Source organism: Papio anubis, chromosome 6 (assembly GCF_008728515.1).
Source record: "Papio anubis isolate 15944 chromosome 6, Panubis1.0, whole genome shotgun sequence".
Lineage (NCBI taxonomy): Eukaryota > Metazoa > Chordata > Mammalia > Primates > Cercopithecidae > Papio > Papio anubis.
This window is the reverse complement of record NC_044981.1, coordinates 30,146,680-30,162,155: the sequence shown is the minus strand read 5'-3', so window position 1 is coordinate 30,162,155 and position 15,476 is coordinate 30,146,680. Positions and strand designations below refer to the sequence as shown.

The 15,476-nt window shown below is 43.7% G+C and overlaps 1 long non-coding RNA gene across 1 annotated transcript in view; it reads left to right on the top strand.

The window, feature by feature from the left end:
- The first annotated feature begins 7,296 nt into the window (after nt 1–7,296).
- The window catches only part of LOC116275441, a 16,876-nt gene continuing 8,696 nt past the window's right edge, over nt 7,297–15,476 (top strand). Inside the window, exon 1 of the long non-coding RNA XR_004184536.1 lies at nt 7,297–7,334. This is a non-coding gene — a long non-coding RNA (uncharacterized LOC116275441). The remainder of the gene's footprint in view (nt 7,335–15,476) is intronic.

The window sequence follows — 15,476 nt, the reverse complement described above, 5'->3', positions numbered from 1 at the left end:
ATCCTCCCTAACCTGGTGGCCTTTCATCATTTTTACAAAGACAGTTTAGTTTTGGGAAGGGCTATTATCGTTTAGCTTGACCTTTGCCCAGGAATGACCAAGTGCAATTTGGAGGTTAAAGACAAGAAGGAGTTGGTTAGATTGGATATCTTTCAATGTCATAATTTTCTCACTGTTACAGTTTTTGCAAGGGTGGTTTCGGTGTTTTCATTTTTTTTTTCCTTTGTTAAAGCTATTTTGACACATTCTTTCCATCTCCTCCTTGCATTCCCACAGCACATCCTCCAACAGAAGGCACAGACAACAGAAGAGAGCAGCTTCCCTGAGTGTCCCATACCCACTTCTCCACTTCTGCCACTGGGCACGGACTCCTCTTGACGAATAAGTTCCTCTCACCATGAACTCACTCTCTTCACACCTAGCTCTAGACCCATGGAAAAAGCCCTGCTGGGTCAAGTCAAGAAGTTCTTCTTTTTTTTCTTTTTTTGAGATGGAGTTTCACTCTTGTTGCCCAGGCTGGAGTGCACTGGTGTGATCCTGGCTCACTGCAACCTCTGCAGCACGGATTCAAGCAATTCTCCTGCCTCAGGCTCCCGAGTAGCTGGGATTACAGGTGCCCACCACCACGCCTGGCTAATTTTTTGTATTTTTAGTAGAGACGTTTTTCACCATGTTGGCCAGGTTGGTCTCAAACTCCTGACCTCAGGTGATCTACCTGCCTCGGCCTCCCAAGTGTTTGGATTACAGGCGTGAGCCACCGCGCTTGGCCAAGAAGTTCTTCCTGAGGACCCAAACTCTAAACACTCAAACCAGAGGTCTGTCTGTCTCTTCTGTACCCACTCCCACCATAGTGCCCTGGACCTCAACAGGGGTTATGCTGGGTGAGAGGCTGCTAGATGTTCAGAGACACTGGAATCCAGGGCATGCCTGTGACCAGGAAGAAAACAAGGGCAAGAGAGCGATGCTAGAGATAAACTTTCTTTTTCTTTTATTCTCCAAAGATGAGTCCTGCAGCCAGAGATCTCCAGATTTTAATCTGACAGGGCACTAAAAATGTACCAACACAGCACACTACCTTTGCCCCTTATTAGATCTGTTGCTCAAAACGTGGAAAATGTTTCCTAAAAACTGTCACCACTATGATGATGCAGTTGTTCTGTGTTTTTGTTTTCTTGTTTTATTTTTGATTCTTTTTTAGCTGCAGAGAACTCACTGTGCTGCCCAGACTGGTCTCACACTTGTCGGCTGAAGTGATCCTGCCTGTTCCCAAAAGCCTGGGATTATGCTGAACCACCAACCATGCCTATTATCTTGAATTTTTATTTTTATTTTATTTTATTTTATTTTATTTATTTTATTTATTTTAGAGACGAGTCTTGCCTGTTTCCGTGGTAGGCTGATGCAGTGGCACAATCTTGGCTTCACTGCAAGCTCCGCCTCAGTCAGCTTCAGGCTCTACCAGTTTCTCGAAAGGAAGTGATTGAAGAGGCAGCCACACATAGCTAATTTTTAGTAATTTTAGTAGAGACAGGCCACCATGTTAGCTGGTGATGGTCTCTGATCTGTCCGCCTCTTGGTTCCTAAAGTGCTATAGATTACAGGCAAAGGAGCCTTCAATCATCACATCTTAGGACTTTTTTATGATACAGGGAGCTAGATACCCTTTAACCCATGTAGGTAGAGGTGAGAAAACATTTAGTGGCAATGTTTTAATTGGAAACATTTATTCACAAATAGATAAGATTCTGTAAAGGGCTTCTGGCGCAAGGCCAAGCCTGTAATCCCAGCCAGAGTCAGATGCATGGATCTGCCGAGGTCAGAGACCAGACATCCTGGCTAACACGGTGAAACCCCTCTCTCATTAAAAAATACAAAAACTAGGCCAAGGAAGTGGCGCGGCTTCGTGGTCCAGCCACCGGGAGGTTGGAGGCAGAGACTGGTGAATCCGGAGGCGAACCCAGGAGGTTTGAGATCCGCCACGCGCCCACTGGCGTATGCAGCGACCGCCTCAAAAAAGATTCTAAAAGTGAGTGATTCATGAGTTAGTCTCATTTCAGGGAAACCTGGTGTCACAAAGTTGTGTTTGCCATGAATGTCAGTGGGTTTGACTTTTATTTTCCACGTGGTTGTTTCTCCCTGGCCAGTGAACATTTCATTCTGCAAGGAAGCTGGATCTGGCCTGCCGTCTTGTTTCGTAGGTGCACTTTAGGACTCTGGAGCAGCATAATACAGACACCAGCAGAGGTCGCACCAGTCTTGGGACAATGGTTTTCAGTTTTGCAGCCGAGGCACTGAATATAGTGAAGCTGAGGAAACAAAAACTCTCAAACAATTGAGGGCATGGATTTTTCCTGATGAGTTTCACATTTACCATACATCAATGATTCAACAGGTGGCGGGAATGGCGATAAAAAGCAAAGAGTTGAAAGGAGGTCTCACTTCTGCCCCAGGCCGAGCTAGCATGATTCCTGCCTCATATCAAAGCTCTGGTTCTGGTTCGCCACCCATTCTTCTTGCCTCCAGCTCTCTCTGGAGTAGCTGGGACCCAACACGCCCGCTGCCAAGCCCGGCTAATTTTTTTTTTTTGTATTTTTATGAGACAGAGTTTCAATTGCAGCTAGCCAGATGAATCCCTTTGAATCTCCTGAACTCATGATCCGGGCCTGCCTCAGCCTCCCAAAGTGCTGCATATATGGAGCCACCTACAAATTAACTGTGCAATAAGTTATTTATCAGCTCTAACTGTCCCAAGACCAAGTATCAACATTAACTCCAACATAGAATCCAGGACCATCAAATGCTTGCATTATAAATTGTTAAAGCATCATTTTCTAAAAATACACTAAGCATAATTCGTCATATTGCTCACTTGAAAGTATAGTAATTAATAATGTTATAAGGGCAAAATATTCTTTTTCTTTTCTTTCTTTTTTTTTGAGACAGAGTCTCACTCTGTCGCCTAGGCTGAGCAGTGTGATCTCGCTCACTGCAACTCCTGGGCTTCCCGGTTCAAGCTATTCTAGCCTCTCAGGACTCCCAGCTGACTACAGGCACCTGCCACCACCCAGCTAATTTTTTGTATTTTTAGTAGATTAGGCTCACCATGTTGGCCAGGTTGGAGTCTTGGAATTTTCTGATTCGTGATCTGCCTGGCCTGGCCTCCCAAAGTGCTGGGATTTCAGGCCAGCCATAGCCTGCCCATGACCTATTATTTGTATTTGAATAAAATTGTTATTTAAATTATTTTTCTTTTTTTTTTTTTTTTTTTTTGAGATGGAGTCTCGCTTCTGTTGCTCCAGCTGAGTGCAGGGCCGTGGATCCCAGCTCACTGCAAGCTTGCGCCTCCCAGGTTTACGCCGCATTCTCTGCCTCTAGCCTCCCAAGTAGCTGGGACTACAGGCACCTGCCACTCACACCGCTAGTTTTTGTATTTCTTTAGTAGAGACGGGTTTCACCGTGTTAGCCAGGGATGGCCCGGATCTCCCTGACCTTGTGATCCTGTCTCGGCCTCCCAAAGTGTTGGAATGGTGCTTGTTTCACCTGCTACTTGCAATTATTTATCTTATCATATCTTTTAAAATTTCTATGTGAAAACACTTTATAATGTGCATAATGTATTGCTACAAAGCAACATACAGTTTAAAAAGTAGGGAAATGCTTTTTTTTATTTTTTATTTTATTTTATTTTACTTTAAGTTCTAGGGTACATGTGCACAACATGCATGTTTGTTACATAGGTATACCTGTGCCACGGTGGCTTGCTGCACTCATCAACTCGTCACTTACATTAGGTATTTCTCCTAATGCTATCCCTTCCCTAACCTCCAACCCCCCACGTGCCCTGGTGTGTGATGTTCCCTGCCCTGTGTCCATGTGTTCCCATTGTTCAACTCCCACTTATGAGTGAGAACATGTGGTATTTGGTTTTCTGTCCTTGTGATAGTTTGCTGAGAATGATGGTTTCCAGCTTCATCTGTGGCCCTGCAAAGGACATGAATTCATCCCTTTTTATGGCTGCATAGTATTCCATGGTGTATATGTGCCGCATTTTCTTAATCCAGTCTATCATTGATGGACATCTGGGTTGGTTCCAAGTCTTTGCTATTGTGAATAGTGCCACAATAAACGTACGTCTGCATGTGTCTTTATAGTAGCATGACTTATAATCCTTTGGGTTATACCCAGTAATTGGACTGCTGGGTTAAATGGTATTTCTAGTTCTAGATCCTTGAGGAATCGCCACACTGTCTTCCACAATGGTTGAACTGATTTACACTCCCACTAACAGTGTAAAAGTGTTCCTATTTCTCCACATCCTCTCCAGCATCTGTTGTTTCCTGACTTTTTAACAATCACCATTCTAACTGGCGTGAGATGGTATCTCATTGTGGTTTTGTATTTCTCTGATGACCAGTGATGATGGGCATTTTTTCATGTGTCTGTTGGCTGCATAAATGTCTTCTTTTGAGAAGTATCTGTTCATATCCTTTGCCCACTTTTTGATGGGGTTGTTTGATTTTTTTCTTGTAAATTTGTTTAAGTTATTTGTAGCTTCTGGATATTAGCCCTTTGCCAGATGGGTAGATTGCAAATTTTTTTCCCATTCTGTAGGTTGCCTGTACACTCTGATGATAATTTCTTTTGCTGTGCAGAAGCACTTTAGTTTAATTAGATCCCATTTGTCTATTTTGGCTTTTGTTGCCATTGCTTTTGGAGTTTTAGTCATGAAGCCTTTGACCATGCCTATGTCCTGAATGGTATTGCCTAGGTTTTCTTTTTTTTTTGAGATGGAGTCTCGCTCAGTCACCCTGGCCGGAGTGCAGTGGTGTGATCTTGGCTCACTGCGAGCTCCGCCTCCCGGGTTTGTGCCATTCTCCTGCCTCAGCCTCCCAAGTAGCTGGGACTACAGGCGCCCACTGCCACGCCCGGCTAGTATTTTGCATTTTTAGTAGAGACGGGGTTTCACCGTGTCAGCCAAGATGGTCTCGATCTCCTGACCTTGTGATCCGTCTGCCTTGGCCTCCCAAAGTGCTGGGATTACAGGTGTGAACCACTGCGCCCGGCCTTGCCTAGGTTTTCTTTTAGGGTTTTTATGGTTTTAGGTCTTACATTTAAGTCTTTAATCCATTTTGAGCTAATTTTTGTATAAGGTGTAAGGAAGGGATGCAGTTTCAGCTTTCTACGTATGGCTAGCCAGTTTTCCCAGCACCATTTATTAAATAGGAAATCCTTTCCCCATTGCTTGTTTTTGTCAGGTTTGTCAAAGATCAGATGGTTGTAGATGTGTGGTGTTATTTCTGAGGCCTCTGTTCTCTTCCATTGGTCTATATATCTGTTTTGGTACCACTACCATGCTGTTTTGGTTACTGTAGCCTCATAGTATAGTTTGAAGTCAGGTAGGGTGATGCCTCCAGCTTTGTTCTTTTTGCTTAGGATTGTTTTGGCAATGCAAGCTCTTTTTTTGTTCCATATGAACTTTAAAGTAGTTTTTTCCAATTCTGTGAAGAAAGTCCTTGGTAGCTTGATGGAGATGACACTGAATCTATAAATTACCTTGGGCAGTATGGCCATTTTCACGATATTGATTCTTCTTATACATGAGCATGGAATGTTCTTCCTTTTGTTTGTCCTCTTTTATTTTGTTGAGCAGTGGTTTGTAGTTCTCCTTGAAGAGGTCCTTCACACCCCTTGTAAGTTGGATTCCTAGGTATTTTATTTTCTTTGTAGTAATTGTGAATGGGAGTCCACTCATGATTTGGCTCTCTGTTTGTCTGTTATTGGTGTATAGGAATGCTTGTGATTTTTGCGCAATGATTTTGTATCCTGAGACTGCTGAAGTTGCTTATCAGCTTAAGGAGATTTTGGGCTGAGACGATGGGGTTTTCTAAATATACAGTCATGTCATCTGCAAACAGAGACAATTTGACTTCCTCTTTTCCTAACTGAGTACCCTTTATTTCTTTCTCTTGCCTGATTGCCCTGGCCGGAACTTCCACCACTATGTTGAATAGGAGTGGTGAGAGAGGACATCCTTGTCTCATGCCGGTTTTCAAAAAAATGCTTCCAGTTTTTGCCCATTCAGTATGATATTGGCTGTGGGTTTGTGATAAACAGCTCTTATTATTTTGAAATACGTCAACAATATGTAGTTTATTGAGAGTTTTTAGCATGAAGGGCTGTTTAATTTTTGTCGAAGGCCTTTTCTGCATCTATTGAGATAATCATGTGGTTTTTGTTGTTGGTTCTGTTTATGTGATGGATTACGTTTATTGATTTGCGTATGTTGAAGCAGCCTTGAATCCCAGGGATAAAGCTGACTTGATCGTGGTGAATGAGCTTTTTGATGTGCTGCTGGATTTGGTTTGCCAGCATTTTATTAAGGATGTTCACATCAATGTTCATCAGGAATACTGGCCTAACATAATTTTTTTTTGTTGTGTCTCTGCCAGGCTTTGGTATCAGGATGATACCACTGCTCTCTTCAGAACTGTCAGACAAGGATGTTTAGGTCTGCCGAAGCTGTCTGCTGCCTTTTGTTCTGATATGCCCTGACCACAGAGGTGAAATCTAGAGAGGCAGTAGGCCTTGCTGAGCTGCAGTGGGCTCCACCCAGTTCCAGCTTCCTGGTCTCTTTGTTTACATTGTGAGCATAAACCTGCCTACTCAAGCCTAAGGAAGGGCGGACACCCCTCCCCCTGCCGAGCTGCAGTACCGCAGGTTGATCTTAGACTGCTGTGCTATCAGTAAGCAAGGTTCCATGGGCGTAAGACCCACCAAGCCAGGCACGGGAGGGAATCCCCTGGTCTGCCGGTTGCGAAGACCATGGGAAAAGCCCAGTATTTGGGCAGAAGTGTACTGTTTCTCCAGGTACAGTCTGTCACGGCTTCCCTTGGCTAGGAAAGGGAAATTCCCTGACCCCTTGCACTTCCCAGGTGAGGCAACGCCCCACGCTGCTTCGGCTCGCCCTCCATGGGCTGCACTCTAGCCTGGGCATCCAGAGTGCGACTTTGTCTCAAAAAAAATAAAGAAATAAATAAAATAAAACCTCCAATTAAAAGGAGAAGTTCAGCCAGGTGCAGTGGCTCACGCCTGTATCCAAGCACTTTGGGAAGTCAAGGCGAGTGGATCGCTTGAGGTCGGGAGTTCGAGACCAGCCTGACCAACATGGTGAAACCCCGTATCTACTAAAAATACAAAAAATTAGCTGAACATGGTGGTGCACGCCTGTAGTCCCAGCTACGCGGGAGGCTGAGGCAGGAGAATTGCTTAAACCCGGGGCATGCAGGCTGCTGTAAGCCAAGATCACGCCATTGCATTCCAGCTTGGGTGACAGAGTGAGACTCTGTCTCAAATAAATAAATAGGCCAGGCGTGGTGGCTGATGCCTGTAATCCCAGCACTTTGGGAGGCTGAGGCGGGCAGACCACTTGAGGTCAGGAGTTCGAGACCAGCCTGACCAACATGGTGAAACCCCATGTCTACTAAAAATACAAAAAAAAAAAAAAAATTAGCCAGGTGTTGTGGTCTGTGCCTGTAATCTCAGCTACTCAGGAGGCTGAGGCAGGAGAATCGTTTGAACCTGGGAGGTGGAGGTTGCTGTGAGCCGAGATCACGCCACTGCACTCCAGTCTGAGCGACAAAGCGAAACTCCGTCTCTAAATAAATAAATAAATAAATGAAATAAAAAGAGAAGTTCCACACTCGGGAGACTGAGGCAGGAGACTCGCTTGAACCCAGGAGGTGGAGGCTGCAATGAGCCGAGACCGCGCCACTACACTCCAGCCTGGGCCACAGAGTGAGACTGTCTCAAAAAGAGAAAAAAAAAATTTTTTTCAGCAGAAGCATTGCCTGAGTAACACTGAAACTCAGAACCAGGAAACTGAAGGCGGTTACGCCACATACATCTGCGGCAATAAGTAAGCTGTTCCAGCGAGGCTTACACTGTGGGTGGAGGCGGGCAGGAAATTCACTTGCAAGTTTCTGCACAGCTGTAAAGGCCAGCAAGCAGGAAGAAGGTGCCTCCTGTGATACAAGATACAGACGTAGTCTCCTATCCAGGAAACAGGGACAGAGCCGCAGACCAGATAAAGATACGGCCAACATTTCTCATTAAATGTTCTCAAAGAATTATTTACATTTTTTCCTACAAAAGTAAAATTTAAACCTGAATTCATTTGATAACTATGGAATCTGAACAGTCCCGTATGCTTGTGACCTGGTTACTCTACGCTCCAGCGGTCGCCCTGATCCCAAAGCGCTTCTCGCCGCTGCCACTTCCTCCATTTTCACCGGAAGGGCAGCCACACTTCGCTGAGAGAAGCTCGGTTGTTCTGTTTACCTCGTGAACGATTGGCTGCAGATTCCAGAGAGGAAATAGGGACCCACCCCTCAGTTGTTACGCAATCTGGGGCGGAGTCCAGGGTCCACAGCCTTTCTAAGGGTAACCTGAGCGGGAGTTGTAGTGCTTGATCTCAAATTGCCTTTAGCACGGAAAAGGATTCCTAAAAGTGGGGTTACTCCTCCACAGCAATAGTGTCCTTAAAATAGGGGCGCCCGGCCACCTGTAATCCCAGTACTTTGGGAGGCCGAGGTGGGGGATCACCTGAGGTCGGGAGTTCGAGACCAGCCTGACCAAAATGGAGAAACCCTGTCTCTACTAAAAATACAAAATTAGCCAGGCGTGGTGGCGCATGCCTGTAATCCCAGCTACTGTAATCCCAGCTACTTGGGAGGCTGAGGCAGGAGAATCGCTTGAACCTGGGAGGTAGAGGTTGCGGTGAGCCAAGATGACGCCATTGCACTCTAGCTGGGGCAGCAGCAAGAGCCGGTAAACCTCGCCTCAAAATATATATATATATATATATATATGTGTACACACACACACACACATATATATATAATATATAAATATATAAATATACATATATTTATCGCTTGAGCTTTCTAGGCTTAAGAGATCCTCCCGGCCGGGCCCGGTGGCTCACGCCTGTAATCCCAGCACTTTGGGAGGCCGACGGGCGGGATCGGCTGTCAGGAGATCGAGACCATCCTGGCTGGACACGGTGAAACCCCTCGCCTCTACTAAAAGTACAAAACCAGTCATGCAGGTGGCGGGCGCCTGTAGTCCCAGCCACCTGTGAGGCTGAGGCAGGAGAATGCATGTGAAACCCAGGAGGCGAGTTTCAGTGAGCCCAGTTGGCCCACTGCATCTCCAGAGGCTCAAGGAGCACAGAGCAAAGACTCAGTCTCAAAAAAAAAAAAAAAAAAAAAAAAAAATTAAAGAGATCCCTCCCAACTCCAGCCTCCTGAGTAACTTGGGATTACAGGTGAGCACCACCATGCTCCAAATATTATATATATTTATATTATAAATATATAATATATTATATATATAAATATATGTTATATTTTATTACATATAATAGGCTGCCGGTGAGGACGTGAGGCACGCGCCACTGAGCCACTGAGAATTTCCCCCCCTGGGCAAGTCTGCAGGGCCAGGGCCCCTAGGGAAAAGAGCCTTTCCCAGATTTTAGGGCTCAGAAGCCTGCAGTGGGTTGGTAGGGATCGGGAAGGATGATGAGGTTGGGATGAGGAAGTGGTACCAATAGAAAGACAAACAAAACAAAACGAAATCAAACTTTCCCCTTTCCATCCCTGTCCTCCTCTTTGCAATCCCATCTGGGTGGCTGAAGGGAGACCCCGACCAGAGCCATCCTTGCTGGCTTCTTTTGTCCTGCTCTGTGGGGAAACTGTGGGGAAAAGAAAGAAAGATCAGCCTGTTACTGTGTCTGTATAGAAAGAAGCAGACATAAGAGACTCCATTTTGTTCTGTATTTGAGATGCTGTTAATCTGTGACCCTATCCCCAACTTTGTCCTTGCAAGAGACATGTGCTGTGGTGACTCAAGGTTTAATGGATATTGGGCCGTGCAGGATGTGTCTTTGTTAAACAAGTGCCTAAAGGCTGCTTGCTGGTTAAAGGTCATCACCATTCTCTTAATCTCAAGTAAGAGAAAAGCATTTGTCTCCTGCCCGTCCCTGGGCAATGGAACATCTCCGTGTAAAACCCGATTGTATGCTTTGTTTACTGAGCAAGGAGAAAACCGCCTTTAGGAATAAAGTGGGACTTGCTGGAGCAATGCTGCTAAAAGGTTTATGGGGGTGTTTGATATGCATCACAAGGCACAGCATTTGCCTTTAAACTTATTCATGTCACAGGGATTTTTGTTTATATGTCTTACTGCTGATTTCCTCCCTACAATGATCCTATTGTCCAGCCACTCCCTTATCTTTAAGATGGTAAAGATAATTATCAATAAATACTAAGGGAACTCAGAGACCGGTGCCGGCAGGTCCTCTGTAAGCTGAGCACCGGTCCCCTGGGCCCCACTTTTCTTTCTCTATACTTTGTCTCTGTGTCTCATTTCTTTTCTCAAGTCTCTCGTTCAACCTAACGAGAAACCCCCACAGGTGTGGAGGGGCAGGCCACCCCTTCAGAAACGAGTGAAGAAGAAAGCAGAAGGAAAGGCAAGTGAAATGGAGCCCTCTGTGAACAACCACGACTAGGGTCACACACGGCAAAATTCCTAGCTTTACTTTGAGGAGTAGCCCTATTTCCATTCATAAAGGACTCACTTTATGTAAGATTCGGAGCTGGGAAATGGTCCTTCCTGCCTCAAGAATTTCAAAGACTTCCAGAGGAGGGTGTACAAAGACAGACAAGAAAGTGGCCAGTGCCCTGAAGATAGTCAGGGGATCCAGGGGAGTGTGAACCCCAAATATCTGAGACAGGTCTCAGTTAATTTAGAAAGTTTATGTTGTCGAGGTTGAGGATGTTCGCGGGTGACACAGCCTCAGGAGGTTCTGATGGTATGCGCCCAAGGTGGTCAGAGCACAGCTTGGTTTTATACGTTTTAGGGAGACATGAGACATCAGTCAACATATGTAAGATTAACATCAGTTTCGTCTGGAAAGGCAGGACAACTTGAAGCAAAGGTGGGACAACTCCAAGTGGCGAAGGGGCTTCCAGGTCATAGGTAGATAAGAGACAAATGGTTGCTTTCTTTTGAGTTTCTTTTTTCTTGAGATGGAGGCTCACTCCTGTAGCGCAGGCCGGAGTGCAGTGGTGTGATCTCGGCTCATTGCAACCTCCACCTCCCAGGTTCAAGCAATTCTTATTCCTCAGCCTCCCGAGTAGCTGGGATTACAGGAATGCACCACCATGCCTGGCTAATTTTTTGTATTTTGGTAGAGACGGGTTTCACCATGTTGGTCAGGCTGGTCTCAAACTCCTGACCTCAGGTGAGCCACCTGTCTCGGCCTCCCAAAGTGCTGGGATTATAGGCATTAGCCACCACACCCAGCCAATTTTTGTATTTTTAGTAGAGCTGGGGTTTCGTCATGTTGTCCAGGCTGGTTTCAAACTCCTGACCTCAGGTGATCCATCAGCTTTGGCCTCCCAAAGTGCTGGGATTACAGGCATGAGCCACAGTACCAGGCCTACATACATTTTAAACCCTGCTTTTAGATACTATAAACATGACTCTTCTTAATCTGAGACAGATCATGAAACCAATGATATTAATATTGAATCACAGCCTGGAACAACTGATATGCAAAAATTATGGCAGGTGGGAATGCTTTCAGTATTGTGTAAGATTCAGTTCAAAGGAAACAATAATTCACATTTCTAAAATTTAATTAAAAACCTGATAATTGGCCAGGTGTAGTGGCTCACACTTGTAATCCCAGCACTTTGGGAGGTCAAGGTGGGTGGATCACCTGAGGTCGGGAGTTCGAGACCAGACTGACCAACATGGAGAAACTCTATCTCTACTAAAAATATAAAATTAGCCAGGCGTGGTGGTGCATGCCTGTAATCCTAGCTACTGGGGAGGCTGAGGCAGGAGAATCATTTGAACCCAGGAGGCAGAGGTTGCAGTGAGCTGAGATGGCGCCATTGCACTCCAGCCTGGGCAACGAGAGCAAAACTTCATGTCAAAAAACAAACAAACAAACAAACAAAAACCCTGATAATTTTGACAAAACTCACAGGTAACTGATTATTGCTTGAAATGTAAATGTTAAATGAAAATAATTTGCAAAGCACACATCTTGTGGATGTGTGAAAAGGTGAATGTTCTAGCATATTGTCGGTGCTCAGAATTCAGTGAAAACTAGTAATAATCAAGAAGAATTTGAAGAACATTATGAACGAGCTTCACATAACGAAGTCTTTGAAATAACAAATCCCTGAAATACTTTTTATCATAAAAGAACAAACATTGGAAAAAAGTGCCATTAGATCAAGCATACATTGGCTGGGCTGTGGTTCAAGCCTGTAATCCCATAACTTTGGAGGCCGAAGACGCATGGATCACGAGGTCAGGAGTCTTCGAGACCATCCCACAATAACACGTGAAACCCTCTACTAAAAAATACAAAAGCCAGCCGGGCGAGGGCTGGTGCCTGTAGTCCCAGCTACTCGGGAGGCTGAGGCAGGAGAATGGCGTAAACCGGGGAGGCGGACCTTGCAGTGAGCTGAGATCCGGCCACTGCACTCCAGCTGGGGCGCCAGAGCAAGACTCCGTCTCAAAAAAAAAAAAAAAATAGAATGCTAATATTACCTACTGTGTAATTAGAGTAGTCTACTGCTCAATAGAGTCTTTAAAAAGGTTGTAAATAGTGCATATCATTGCAGTCTACATTAATGGTTACAATGGTAGCAAAATGTATATCTACCATGATGAGACAACTTTTTAGTAAATTTATAAATCTAGGCAATCAGTCATTACCAAGAAAGCTTCAATTATGTAACAAAAATGTGTTTTTATCAGTGACTTAAATACTGAATTGCAGACTTACAAAACTGATGATTTTTGCTCATCTGAGGAACTCAAATGATATATCAAGCTTACTTACTCATCAGTGCTCAAGAAAAATGGTTTTGATGTGAAACGGTTATACAATGCTACAGATGGTTCTAGTATATGTCACAGAGAAAGTTCAGGGTGCCAAAGTTTTAGAGAAGTCTCTGTATGGCCAGGCGTGGTGGCTCGTGCCTGTAATCCCAGCACTTTGGGAGGCCAAGGCAGGCAGATCACGAGGTCAAGAGATCGAGACCATCCTGGCCAACATGGTGAAACCCCATCTCTACTAAAAATACAAAAATTAGCTGGGTGTGGTGGCATGCGCCTATAGTCCTAGCTGCTTGTGAGGCTGAGGCAGGAGAATTGCTTGAACCCGGGAGGCAGAGTTTGCAGTGAGCAGAGATTGTGCCACTGCACTCCAGCCTGGTGACAGAGCGAGACTCTGTCTCAAAAAAATAAAATAAAATAAAAAATAAAAAGTCTCTGTATATTTTAAATTGGTACTATATAAGTTACTGTATTCAATGATGTCAGGATGATGCAGTAAAATGTTTAAATGAAAAATTACTTTAAATATTTGCTTCACAACCTTTATATTACAACTACACATGAAATAAGCATTTGGGAACATTAAAAATATTTCTAAAGATACCGAGATTGAAGTCACGAAACTAGAAAGCATATTTGGGCACTCTTTAATAGTGGAATGTCAAGAACATTAGGAAATTGTACCAAACCTTTTATATTCACTTTAATAGAAGTTGTGAAATGGGAGTGGTAAGTGTTTGGGACATAAACTTTTTTTCCCAGAAATTTGACATTAATAACTTACATTGTTTTTTTTTTTTTTTTCCTTTTTGAGACGGAGTCTCACTCTGTCGCCCAGGCTGGAGTGCAGTGGCCACATCTCAGCTCACTGCAAGCTCCACCTCCCGGGTTTACACCATTCTCCTGCCTCAACTTCTGATAATTTCCCCACTAAATTGTTTGTATATTATGATGTATGTAACATCAACTATATTGTTCATGGTGCCAAATCCTCTCACTTTAGCAGCTATGTTAAAGATTTTTTAGCCCTTGAACTGCTATCTGAAATTCTTTTTTTTTGAGACAGTCTCACTGTGTCACCCAGGCTGGAGTGCAGTGGCGCAGTCTTGGCTCACTGCAAACTCTGTCTCCCGGGTTCAAGCAATTCTCCTGCCTCAGCCTCCTGAGTAGCTGGGACTACAGGCGCCCGCCACCTCGCCCGGCTAGTTTTTTGTATTTTTTAGTAGAGACAGGGTTTCACCGTGTTAGTCAGGATGGTCTTGATCTCCTGACCTCATGATCCGCCCGTCTCGGCCTCCCAAAGTGCTGGGATTACAGGCTTGAGCCACCGCACCCGGCCTAATAACTTACATTTTAACAGAGATGTCAATATTATCTCTATCCTTTCCAGAGGGAAATATTTAAAATTGCAGAAGCTCGATTAGTTGTAGAAAAATAAGAATCAGTTAATATATAAAATTAAATACATAAAGCAAAGGGGAAAAAGTAGACAGTATTGTTTAAAAATATGATATACTATTTGAAAGAAAAATGTCAACTTCAAAAGAAAAAGTCAATTAGATTATCTGATAATTTATGTGATTGCAACTGTAGTTTGATGACAAAAGTAAAATATATTAAGAACTTAAAAATTTTAAATTCAGTCAACCATGAAGTATGTGTACAAAGCTTCATAGATGTAACCCATTAAATCAACACAATTTTTAAATTAATCAATACAATTAAGCCTACTTATTAAAGATGGCTTATATTAATTGATTTTTGTAGTGGAGTGAACAGAGATATTAAATAAATAAGAATTTCTAGGCCGGGCACGGTGGCTCACGCCTGTAATCCCAGCACTTTGGGAGGCCGAGGCTGGCTGATCATGAGGTCAGGAGATCGAGAACATCCTGGATAACATGGTGAAACCCCGTCTCTACTAAAAATACAAAAAATTAGCCAGGCGTGGTGGCAGGAGCGTGTAGTCCCAGCTACTCAGGAGGCTGAGGCAGGAGAATTGCTTGAACCCGGGAGACAGAGTTTGCAGTGAGCCAAGACTGCACCACTGCACTCCAGCCTGGGTGACACAGTGAGACTGTCTCAAAAAAAAAGAATTTCAGACAGCAGTTCAAGGGCTAAAAAATCTTTAACATAGCTGCTAAAGTGAGAGGATTTGGCACCATGAACAATATAGTTGATGTTACATACGTCATAATATACAAACAATTTAGTGGGGAAATTATCAGAAGCTTATACAAGACTGTTTTGTCAAATCATGGCTAACATAGGCATATATCACTTAACCAATAATTACTACCCAAGAAATGCAAAAAATGTTTAAAAATCCATAAATAATTTGGAAATTGTTATAACAATTTAAGAAATTATTTATACTACAACTGTGTCACTTGGTAAATAGTTTTATAATCATTTAGTTAGAAAAGAAAAATAGCATAATTGGGAAATTTTTATTTATATATTAATTTACATTACCATACCAGTTGTCAACTATTTTGAATAGCACTCTTGATCTCACATATAGTTTGCTTGTAGCAAGTATTAATTGAATGATGTTT